The sequence below is a fragment of the Sinohyriopsis cumingii genome, chromosome 3 (assembly GCF_028554795.1).
Source record: "Sinohyriopsis cumingii isolate HCF-2022 chromosome 3, ASM2855479v2, whole genome shotgun sequence".
Lineage (NCBI taxonomy): Eukaryota > Metazoa > Mollusca > Bivalvia > Unionida > Unionidae > Sinohyriopsis > Sinohyriopsis cumingii.
This window is the reverse complement of record NC_142963.1, coordinates 20,144,069-20,156,145: the sequence shown is the minus strand read 5'-3', so window position 1 is coordinate 20,156,145 and position 12,077 is coordinate 20,144,069.

The window sequence follows — 12,077 nt, the reverse complement described above, 5'->3', positions numbered from 1 at the left end:
ACTCAGTTCTTAATTTAGGTAATTTTAAAATATTTCTTTATTATAACAAGTAGCGTGCTGGTTTAAAGCAGTACACAGTACTGCACTGCACTATATGTAAAATCACGCTTGTCCACTTAAAATATGGCGCCTAATTATTTTCTTGCTTCCTCTATGTTTAAAACAACGAGATTTGTCAGGAATCTGTCAACTTTACGGACGGCTTGCTTACACAAAAAAAAAACAAACAAACTGTAAGGCAAAATGTCTTAAAGCAGGTTCTGCCCAGCCAAACCAGGTATTGAACAAGAAATACACCAATAACATAAAACAATTATGAGCCACTCTACGGCTGCGAGGTATTTCGTTGGACTTAACAAACGTTCGCAGATATTTGTAACCTGCAATTTGGATTTATTCTATATCTCAGAACCTTCTTGCACGTAGCAACGACTATTTTTTTGTCACAAAGATTAGTGTCATCCAATATCTCGCAACTAAGTGTTACTATTCGCAAGCCAGTGAAATTACTAATCATTTGATTTTTTGTATCACGTCAGCTGACGTAGAGCGATATAATGCAAATTTACATGGATGACGTCATTTATGCCCTATATTTGATATGCATGCACTTGTTGCTACAAGACATTGGAATTATTCGGTTCCAACATTAATTGATTCGACAGTACCGATTCATTACTGCGTGTGATACATGCGTGAATAGCGCAGTCAAATTCTGAACTTTAACATACGAAAAAAATTGTGTGACTTCTTTTCAACATTTAAGGAACGGCCAGGTTTTCAGATGCGTAAACCACCGTGTACGAATCATAAAATGTTACAACAATCTCAGATGTCTTAACCTGAAATTTGCACAAAATAAATGACGAGTCACGAAACATCAAATCAAAGTCCAAGAATCTATGAGAAACACGAAACAGTCTAAATTATTCTCAAAGAAACACCTGATCCTTTTCTCACCTCTAAGTGTAACAGGACGAAGCATGTTGGGATTGTATTTAGTAAAGACATTGAACACAATGTCATGAATGAGATTTATTAATAATATAACTCAATGATTACTGAATCTTACACAACAATTCTGCGCATGGATTTATTAGAATGACGCGCACAACAACGGCAATAAGAAAATGATATTGTTACTAAATGGAACTAATCAGAACATGCGATTTCAAAGACTAATCGAACGAGAATCAACGTATGGAATGTATAAAGATATATATGTAGATATATCGATCTATCGCAATGGATTATTAATACATATCATTAATAAACAAATATGATTGATATATGGAACTATCTCCATGGATAAGTATGTTTAGAATTTATACAAGGATAAGAACAATGTATAGATCATCAAGTACGATGCGTGTATAATTAATTTTTACTCGTATAGCGATATTGAATTTTATTTTCACCCGTTTCGAATAAATATTATCTCATGGTGTCCAGTCGACGAGCACGATGTATTTCTATTTCCAAAGCTCGCGTTGAATGGTCAGTGAGCAATCACGCAAGACACGCCCCTTCCAGACTGCAGAAGGATCGATCAAGAGTCTCCTTATTCCCTTCTAACCCTTTGAACCCTAAATTTTGGTTCCTCGCTGTGAGTACACCAAAACAGTTATCTAAGCAAACGTCAGAATCGACCACAACATCCGGGTTACGCAAAACCCCGAAATTTCGACGATTTCCCTTGAAAACTGCTCTTCAGCTTAAGATATCATCTGCAAAGTAGACAGTTCCCTGATAAAATTCTTTGTACTGTGTACATACAGATAGAATAATGAGCTACAGAAAGAATGCCGGGCTACGGATAGAATTATGGGCTACAGAGAGAATGATGGGCTACAGAGAGAATGTCGGGCCACAGATATAATGATGGGCTACATTTAGAATGATGGGCTACAGAGAGAATGCCGGGCTACAGATAGAATGATGGGCTACAGAGAGAATGCCGGGCTACAGAGAGAATGATGGGCTACAGATAGAATGCCGGGCTATAAATACCGTAGTACTAGTCAAACCTACGACCTAGAGAACTCGAGGAAATTGGGCTTCTCACTTTAGGCACTCAGCGGTTACATCAGCGGGTAAATCGGACTAAGTATTCTGAAAAATAAACACAGCCAAAAATAAAGCACCCTCGGGCAACACTGTACCGGCAACGAGACCCAGATACAGTTTCATTCATATATAATTCATACACATTTTACTATAATTCCGTGATAATAAGCAATTCCTATAAAAAAAATTCTTATGTCACACACTAAGTTTCGATTGTTGCAAGCAGTAAATGCAAACACTTACGCAAATTATGTTACTGACAAACTGCACAATGTTCAATGCGATCATTTGCAAATATGTATAGAAATCTCAGAGTGAGAAAAACGTTTAAAAATTTTAACACAATGAAACCTAAATGTTTAGAAGTACTACGCTTTTCTAGAGTCCCTAATATTCAACGGCCGATTCTCGCTGTATGAAAGTTTTATGAAAACAAACAGCATTCATCTTTTTTTTCTTTGTTTTAGCCCTGGCCTATAGCTTCTTGTAATACAACAATTTTGAATTTATTCGTCGCTAAACAACCAAGACCGCTTACGCTAAATTTGTTATGCATTGGCGTACGAATCAACGATTTTCCTTATAATGTAAGTTACCATAACCATCTAGAACTAAAACACAGGAAGAAAACAAGTTACAGATAGATTTATCATTGATAGACAATGTCAAAATTGGTAAAATTGTTCAAAAATAAATTACTTTACTTCTTTCTGTTTGGTTAAAATAGACTACTACAATAAATATAAATATGCAAGACAGTGGATTGGTTTGTCGTAGTTAGTAGATACCGGGGTAAATTTAGTTACGATGAAATAATATCACTACTGGACACGCGGGTCATGCATCCCGAAAAAACTTTTTATTTATCTCATTATTCTTAATATATCTGGTCCTTAATGTGATAGTTGTGGTGGTGGTAGCACGGAATTCTTTTAAGTTTATCATATAATGACAAAATGCTACTATTCGCTTCAAGCATATTTAAAATATTTCTCAACGTGTGCAGTCAATTAGAACATTTATAGAGCCTAGTCATATCTTATTTTTGTATCGCAACATCGTTTTCCTTATAACGATCTGTCAGAATGGACCTCCTGAAGCGATGCATTGGAAAACGGATCCCAAATTAAACGTGACCTCAAGTTTGTACTACTAAATCAATGTGCAATGGGATACAAGGTTCAGACATAATTTGCGTAGGTGTGTTTAATTAAACAGGAGCTTTCGGTCGATAAACAGCGACGCAGTAAATTTCTGACATAAAAGAAATGCATAAACATCAATTTTGTATAAGATTGCTTTTAAAATCAGTTCAACGCTTGACTTGAAGGGATAAATCGAATGTAACGTTCCTACAAGGCCGATGTTGTAGGCGGTTTCATAATCCGAAGTTGTAGGCAGTTTCGATAATCCATATTTGAAATATTCTTGAATATATTGTACAGATTTTCTAGCTTTCAATTATTTTATGATATCTTGAGCAAAAAGCATAACTAAACAAAATGAAAGTGATAATTCAAAACTGCATATTAATAGTTTGATCAAATTTTCTCTAAAAAAAAAATGAAAATAAACATCCGACAGCAGCAGCAGCAGCAGAAGTGGAGCGAGAAGATACTTTTCTTGACATCAAGACGGTGGGCCATTAGAATATTCTAAAAAATGTTTCTGCAACGCTTTTGTCCGACAATTGTATGTAACAACTTTTAATCCGAGTTTGGTTTCGGCTCGAGCTCGGGATAAATTCTGTTCGCACCCCATGCTGCTATTTCCTAAAACCACCTGCGTCGAAAGCAATTTTGTCTACAAAGCTAGTCCTGACTTGTCCTGCGGGAATGTTAGTAACACCAGCAGTTTTAACAGAAAAATATGAATGAATGATAAGAATATAACGTATTACATCATGATTGAGGGCAAAAAAAGCATAAACAGTCATTGACTCTTTGACGGGAAGACAAGACTTTGACAACAATGTGAGAAGAGAAGTAACATTGTTGGATACAGGTGGTTCGAATTTGTTGTTGTGACGGTCTGATTTCCTCCAGCAATGTAGGGTTGGCGTATAGGCTTAATATTCGATGTGTAGAAAATGTGGCGGTGACAGTACGACGCTAAAAAAAAACAAAAAAAACAACAAAAAAAAGTATGTGCGTGATTAAATTCTAATGAGAACTACCTTACCCCACATACACTTTCAATATCATGAGTTTTAAACTGTTAGTGTGTTGGTATGAAGCAATTTGATATACCAATAGATTTGGTTTGTCAAACTTTGATCCGCTGATCGCGTACTAATATGCATATAGGAGTGTCTCAGTAGTATGCTTTCTCTTCTGTAATCTAGATCAGTGATGAATTTCCACTGGTTAATCATTAACAACATCAGAAAATTATTATTAATTATGTTTTTTTTAAAAAATTAAATATGGTACGGAATTCTATTTTTAATTATCTCTCTCCCTCCTTCGCGTGCGAGCGCACGTGCATATAGCATAAGGGTCAAAATACGTTGACATCTGTGGAATGAGATAAATAAAATTTGAGCTAGATGGAACCCTTCAAACTGTATTTATACAAAGTAACGTACATGAATCCGAGTATACCTAACGGTATATATAAACGTTCCATGGGATTTTAATACAGTATTCACAATATCAAGAGAAAATTATTTTAATAGTCTATCAAGATTGCAAGGTACGGTTCTTGGAATTGCATACATTTTGATCTATTTGATGCTTTGATTTTTTATAAAACCATGAAAGCTTCAAAAAATTATTTTAAATGTTAAAATGTCCTAAGGCAGATCTCCCCATCTCTCTTTCTCTCACGCTGTGTTGGCTGGTCAGGGACCATATCTATAAGTTCATTTTTATCTGGGTGGAATTATGTGAGCATAAATAATATTGTTACTGTGTAATGATGAGTCTGTGGTTGTGTATTTAGTTTGAAATACGGCATACATTCAGTTACTTTGTTTCTTGTAGTGTATTTTTGTTTATATAATTAAGCCTTAGATAGAATAAGAAAATGAGCATATAATAAAAAGATTACTGCATTTATATGGGAAAATATGAAATCGTTTTGTCGGATGGATATACTGCACTCCCAAGGTCGTGAAGTATTTCTATCCAAAACAACTCGTTCATATTTTTCCATACAAATGCAGTAACCCATAAATATGGTCTTACGTGATAGATTGTTTGTATTAAACGATAATCCACACAGTTGAGTTGCATATATTAGTTTCTCAGAGCAGAGGATTAGATTTCAAATTGTCTTTTTTTTAAATGATTGATATGAGTCATCGAATAAACTACAAGTCTCAAGTCCCTTCATGAGCACGACTGAGTGGAAATTTTTTCGTTTTACGCATCTTTTGCTATAAACATTATTCATGTTTACATGTCTATAATGCAGTTACGCCTCTGTTTTTTTTTCTTCTCCTAGCTAGTAGTTGTATGTGTTGACTGAGGGACATACGGGAATTAACTTTAACCCGTATGTTTACGTTGGTGTGACCCTTGGGGTCCTGGAGAAATCCTATGTTAAATGAGTCCATAGGTTCACATTGATGTAACGGTATGTGGACAAGTAAAAATCCTATGTTAAATGGGTTGATAGGATTAACATGGGAAAGTTGTTATTTGGACGAAAATGTTAATGGAGTCGAAGAGTTTATGGGAACAAAAGTATTTATGGGGACAATGGAAAGTGTATTGTTAAAACGTTAAGGGATGAAAGGGTTGACAGATTATAGAGACAAGTGAAACTGTGATGTTATAATGGTGAAGGAAAAAAGGCTCGACAGTTTTAAGGGTGTTATGCATATCTATATTTTTGTAACTCTTGGTACATGAGTGTGTCAGGATCATGTGTAGTTTTTGTTCATGACTTTAAATTACAATGATCATATATTGTCAAGATATTATATACTTAATTTTTTACTAACCGGTATAAAATTATATTATAAGATATCAAGAGTGTAAATTCCGTAGGATCTATAAATAGTTGTTGTTAATATTAAAACCTTTCGACAAATCTTGTGGTAATTACTCATTGTCAGGTGGGGTCAGATGAGTCCTTACCTTAGTGAAGTTAATTTATTTCCCATTGGATGGGATAGATCAAGTGGGTGCATTTACGAGTTAGGATATTTGCGAAAAATTACGTAGCTAATAGTAACAACATGCATTTTCACTCCTTATGCTTGTATGTGAGTCTGTGGAGCTGGACAATTTTGCTCCGTCTTATGTATTATGTTCTTGTTCTAACATCAGTCTTCCGACATATTTTACGCTGTGTTTAGATAAGAATTGAGATGAAATATTTGTTTAGATTATTCATTGGAACTAAAAAATGCTCATTGGAGCACTTTGTAAAATATTATTCTGGGACTATTGCAAATTATTCAGTGGAGTTCTGGACAATGCCATTTTGATTCAGCAGACCTGTCGTGATCTGAAATTCAGTAGGGATATTCGATTTCTTTCATAATACTGAAAGTTCCTCTTACATTTTATTTGTAACATTGATAATCAAATTGTTTTGTACGTTTTATAAAACTTATTGGTGTTGCTTCTTTCTGTTATTTAATTACTGAAAAGGTCGTAAGAAAAGAAAAGTAAAAATGTAATGTTAAAACTTTGATCTGTAATCCAAACACACCTTCATAATCCAACACATTCCTACACCAAACAGGAGCCGGGGGTGGGGGCTCAGTAGTTAGCTCACCACTGAAATGGTGCGGTTTGAATCCTACCATCGCACCAACCCAAGTCAGCTACCTTGGTATGTCATTGGGTGTGGCACTTTACTCCAATTGCCTCGGTACTATATAACCTACTTGTGTTGCTGTGCATCAAACAAACCAACAAAACAAAACAGTCCATACACACACGCCTACCATCAAAAGAAAATGATAGGAAGTGTTGATGAACACACTTTCACGCATACACAAATATACTATCATACAAGCGGATGGTAGGATGTAAAAGAAGAGTCATGAAATAGACATACACTTTCATACACAAGTATACAAACATACTATCTACTCTAAACTTGCAATGGATGGAGCGTTGTTTTTAACTTTCCTTTGGTGGCGGCACCCGGTAAGAATCCAAGGAGTATCATAGGAGCAAACTTTGACTCTCAAAGAAAACGTATGCAATATAAGGTAAACCTAAACCCTGACTATTCGGCCAACCTACACAATGCGGCAATGTTTAGAAAACCAAAACCTTCGTTAGATGACCCATTAAGCTGACCCACATATACCTAAGATTATAAGATGGCCCAAAGTCTAGACAATCAGGTACCAACCATACGAAAGTTACCTGATTATCTAAACTCACCGAAATTGCCACACACGTTGTAAGTTTAAGATAAGTAAGTATTTGCCAGTCATCACCTATCCGGTAAAGAAGACAACACAATGGCATGCGAACATTCACATGTGGGCAAGCTGATGGAAGTCATCAATTTTGATGAAAAGAGTATAGCACCTCCAGGGTAGGGTTGAGGAGATGGTGTCTAAGCTTTGTTCTTTCTTGCACATGAACTACTGTTTGATTCTGTTTTTGATTATGACATCGCGCCAGATTCCTGATTCTAATGTATAATAAAGCCTAGATATTAAGCAAATTGAGTTAAATATGATCCAAACAACTACCAACAGATAACGTTTTTGAGTTGCCTCTGAAAATGATTCACTTCAGTTATAAATGATACGTTATATATGTTTTAGAGGGTAAAACTAGCCTGAAAGAGAATCAGACTGGGTTTTACAGGAGTTTAACTGTGATGGCATTTTAGTGGTAATCAGACTGGGTTTTACAGGAGTTTACCTGTGATGGCATTTTAGTGGTAATCAGACTGGGTTTTACAGGAGTTTACCTGTGATGGTATTTTAGTGGTAATCAGACTGGATTTTACAGGAGTTTACCTGTGATGGTATTTTAGTTCTTGATGCATTCAACGAAATCCTAAAAGCGAGACGAAAGAAATTGTTGCTGGTTTGTTAGTTTTAAAAAGGCTTCGATACGGTTTTGAATATGAACGTTATGGAGAACATTTCAACATGTTGGTATTGGAGGCAAGTATTTTAATGTTATATGCAATATGTTTAAAGATAGTAAGTCATGGTTACAACTTCATGATGACTAGTCCAGTTCTATTATGTGTAAAAAAGACGAATGACTAGAAGGAAACCTGTCCCTGACATATTTTAGTTATTAATGATTCATGAATATCGAAGTTTGTTTTGCTGTTTGTTTGGTTTTTTGTTTACTGTTGTTTGCATGTTTGTTTGTTATTTCATATTTTGCTTTATTTCTTTTTCTTTTTTGTTTTGTTTTATTCTTTGGGCGGAGTGTTGATGTTGCTGTTTTTGAGTTCTTAAAATTCATATAATTGTTAAGGAGTTGACTTGGAAAACGTTTAATGATCAATTAACACTATGTATACATGTGACAAGTTGAATTTTTGCGAATGAAACAGTGTTTTAAATTGGAAAAGCAAAACTAACAAATAATAGCTGGCAGCAGAGGACAAGCACATATAATTGTAGGTTATGATGTGAATTTATAGAATTAGAAAAAATACTCCTTTGTTCTCTCTATATTGTTAATTTGGACAATTTTATCTTACCCTATATGTCGACTCTTGAATTATGAAATTAAATATTATATATTTTGCATAGGTTATTACATAATGATGTTGGTATGGTTTTATGTGAATATAAATGGATATTATTTGTGTATATTTCATTAAGTCGGTCAAAGTGGATACAATATGATATTCCAAATGGAATGAATGTTAACTCTGTTGTAGTCAAGGAACATCATCATCATAAGCATAATTTTTTACATAAGTTTGACTCCCTTCAACACCTTTATAGTCTACAATGTCTCTTGTCGGAGTCACACAGAGTTATGCCTTTGAAATATGTTTCGTTACTCCAGCCATATTGATGGAAGGGTTTATCAGCAGTTTAAATAAGCCATTAGATTTCTTTATATTGTTGTTGTATCCAGCGATACTTCCCATTTGATTGACCATATCACAAGATAATTTAAAGATTTCTTTGCAACCAAAGGTTTAGTATAATTTCACTGTTAATACTGATACATTTTTCCGGAATATTTTTGCTTCAGCCGGCTCATGTTTTGTTTTTCCGATATAATGAATGTTATTAATTTCTTGCAATTAATTTCGTAAAATGTCAATTCGTTTATTTTTTGGTTTCCATTTAGTGAAAAACTTCCTCAACAGATATTTTTTGGTCTGAGAAAGTTAAAAAGTATACATTTCTTTTCATCAAATTGCGAACCTTTTCACGTATCGTTTTTATCTTTAATCGCACAACATTCTTCCAGGATTCTGCTCTCTAATGATTTATATGACTGCACCGTCTTTACCTTTTTTGCACTTTTTCACCCCAAAAGTATTCCGAAAAATATTTACCACTGTCAATCAATATTAGTATCCGTTGTTATCTTCTTTGCATGCCTGCAGGTCAACGGTATTTGCCAGCCCCTGATCATCCATGCGATTTGAATAACCTGTTTTGAACGAAATCTTATTATGGTTTTTATATAAACTACATTGGAAGACAGTTCAGTTAACTGTTCTCTCATCTTAGTATTTTCCTGTTTGACCCGTTTAATATGTTCCCAAATTTAATTCATATTTGTGTAAGCAACTGGACTAATATTCTTTGTCGGTCATCCAGAGAATACTTAATACCTGACAACTTGTCTTTAAGTGTGTTCAACAAGCCAGCAAGATAACCACAAACCGTAGGAACATTTATTTCCAACAATTTGGAACGCTTTTTCGGTCCCTTCAAACGTGTAAGATTTCTCCAGAACTTACATTTTTACGCAGATTAACCTTGAAAACTTTACTAGATCTTTAAATTGTATTGTGTTAATTTGGACGAATGCAAATTTCTGCAGTTACCCACAGCAAATGCAATTTTTCTTTCTTCATACTTCAGTTCTTAACCAGCTTGCTAACAGGACTAACGCTGCTTATTTCAATATTATCATCATTATAAATATATACTTCACTTGTTCTGAATCGACCGAATTTTCTGCAATCTGATCAGATCTCAGTATAAAAACGATCACGTGAATTTTTATGCATCGGTAAATTCTGAGGACTACTTTTGGTTCCAAGTTTCCATGTCATTTTAAGCTAAGCTTTATCTATACCAATGTCGTATACCCTAATAATAACAACAACAAACCCTACGCATCCACCTTTTTGATTTCCGACCATGGTGTGTAACCGCCTAATTAGAAGTTAAAGCAATGTGATTGCACAGTCATTCCTGCATTCCAATACTTACCCCTGTTGCCAAAGAAAGCATAATGCAGGCTTTAAAAGCCAGTCTTGAGACAGTATTGCAGTTTGCTTCGACTATGTTACAACGGTTGCAATTAAAGGTCACGGTCACATGTCGAGCATGGGATTTCACTAAAACTGGATACGATTTTGCTTTTGAAAAATCGAAATGCGTAGAAAGCAAGAATAACGATGTTACAACACGTGACATAAGCAAACGTAATGTTAGCAAGAAAGGAATATCTTGGCTTAGACAGCATAAACCAATTTTTTATATATTAAAATATTGATCATAATAATATATGACTGGCATGACCCCTTCTGACACTGTATCCTATATTACTATACAAATAATCAACAACTCTTGGGTAGCAAAGATAGGGCTATGTATTCTGTCGCAGTTAAGAGGCAATGAAAGAAAACTTCGATCTACCTAAAAGTGAAAGTTTTGTTGATGAAATCTGCATATATGTTGTCTGTAAGGAAGCAAATTTTGAATAATAAGGATTAAATGATCATGGTGGGTGTTTATCGATGTATAAATTTTGCCTAATCACCCACAAACATAGAGAAGTATAACAGTTACACGCCAAGTCAATCGCAATAATAATAATAATAATAATATCGACTAGGCACAGCGCATAAGCTTTAAAATCTTTACAGTATTAGTTAACACATCAGTACAAATACATATACAAGATTAAGAACACCTGTAATACAAACACAAGCATGCTGAAAATAATTCCTGTAAGGAAACATTGTTAAATCTTAAATTTGTTCTTGCAGTCTAAATAAATTAATTTCAGGACACTCCTTAATGAAATCGCAGTGTCACTGTATCTAAATTCAAGAGACGTTAGAAGATGAGCATACGTATCTGGAATGAGTGTAAACGTGGGTAAGTTCAGATAGGTATTTCGGAACTGAGGCAGTCATGGTAATGAAACATAGAAAACATTGTTTGTGTTTCGTTCTGGAGCGAATAAGTAGACCATATTTATGGATGGGTTTACTAACTGACTGATTGAGGCTGAAAAAGTGAATGGAATCGAAGAGTTTGGGGTTTACTGGAAAATGAAACATGAAAGTTGAAATCACCAAGAATAATCAGGCTCCCACCTATCGAATTTTGGTATTCCTTGAACATAGGAAAGTGCTCCTAAAACGAGATTCGGTAATCTTGCTTTTCCGAGTAGGAGGTGGGCAATAAAGAAAGAAGAAATTGAATGATTTGAAGGAAGCAGTGTGGTTAAAACGGTGAAGTACTGAGTTCTTTGTGATGGCAGCAATTCCACCTCCACGGAAGTGACGGTTGAACAACTTGATTGAGTAACAGGGGATGTTAGATCTCACACTTTGATCTTTTTAGCCAGATTTCTGTCAAGAAAATGATGTCGATAAAGTTAACTATTTGCACTTTTCTGGTGGTCCAACTGATTGGGTATTAAATAATGCTATGTGCAGTAGATACTCAATCATGACGGCTGACGACTGAATAGGAATTGGAATTAAATTGTTGAAATAGACGTTCGAGTTTTCAAATGATTGTGGTCAAACAGCCAAAGGGAGATAACTGGAATTTTTCTTCCTTTTCTACGCTGGCCGGCTTTAAAACAACATTTCTCCTTGCGCTATCATTATCATTCAACTGAATATGAATGTAG